This window comes from Pundamilia nyererei, unplaced genomic scaffold, assembly GCF_000239375.1.
Source record: "Pundamilia nyererei isolate P.nyererei 1_Seehausen unplaced genomic scaffold, PunNye1.0 scaffold00077, whole genome shotgun sequence".
Taxonomy (NCBI): Eukaryota; Metazoa; Chordata; class Actinopteri; order Cichliformes; family Cichlidae; genus Pundamilia; species Pundamilia nyererei.
The window spans coordinates 2,836,762-2,838,176 of NW_005187478.1; positions in this window are offsets into that span (position 1 = coordinate 2,836,762).

Sequence of the window (1,415 nt, forward strand, 5' to 3'; positions counted from 1 at the left end):
CTAATGTCCATTCTTATATTTCAGTACATAACTGAAACCGATTTAGTCGGGGAGGGTAAGAACTGAAAATATGAAATAAACACACATGTAAGCTAAGACTCTCTAAAGAAACAGCATTGTTGTTGTTCGGCTTTTCATTTCGCCATTTGTTGATTCACTTGAAGAGCAGGTAACGTAATATTGGTCAAGTGATCAGTTTGATATCAATCTCTCGTGATTCACCATCATATTTACATTATTTGTACATTACGAATGATTTGCTTTGGTACCTGGTCAAACTTAAGCTCTCCTTAGTATGGCTGGCTCCGTTTCTCCAACAGCGCACTCACAGGCAGCAGCTGCCCCGCCCTCTCGCTCAGTCGCTTAGTGACTGAGCTCGGATCATACCAATATCAGGGGGGATTCACGCACAGTCGTAAATTCCCACAGTGTGCACTATGTGCTTCGAATATTGTGTGTACTTTTTGTTTTATACAGTTGTCAGCCAGGCATCTAACTATGAAAAAATTACACTCCAAAAGACCCCGGGCTTAAGCCCAGTAAGCCATCCCCACGCTCCGCCCCTGGTTTGAAGTGATATGATATGTGACTATCACTGTGTTTAACTATTCTTAGGGTACTGAGTGCATGCTTAATTAGGTTTTGTTTTTTTTACATACTGCTCCATTGCTATGTTTGACAGGCTGAAGTTTTCTGCACTTTATACTTCATTCTGTGTTTTACATCACTTTGTAAAGTGATGTTGACTTTATCTTTGTTGTAAATTAAATGCATTGTTCCCATTTGAAAAGTTATTAAAATGATGTAAGAACTATCAAACAAAGTAAGACTTCCTCTTTCAAAATCAAATGTAGTTAACATACTTTTGATTGATTGATTGATCATACTTTATTCATCCCAAGAGAAATTGGGTTAAGACTGCCAGCCGTGCCAGCGCCATCTTACCCTTCCGACCATACATACATTACACAAACATCACATGGGGAAGACAGGTCAGAGGACTATAACATGGAAAATGCACAACACGAGGAAAGATAAGGAGAGAAAATAACTCCCCCCAGACTGAGCTCCAACAGGGAGATCAGTTTGAGAACAGAAAAAAACACCTCTCTGCACATAGCACATGAAAAAACTCTTAATACACCAAAGAAACACATGGCAAGCAACAGGGATGGGTAAAGGGTGAGAGACAGCCAGTGTAGACAGTGCATCCGGTCCTGCAGCATAAGGCTGGTCTCCTTGATCCACCGTTAGCATCGGAGGGGACGTTTGGAGGGGGAGGGGGGATGAGTGTATATCTGCATGTGTATATATATGTCTCTCTCTCTGTGTGTGTGTGTGTGTGTGTGTGTGTGTGTGTGTGTGTGTGTGTGTGTGTGTGTGTGTGTGTGTGTGTGTGTGTGTGTGTGTGTGTG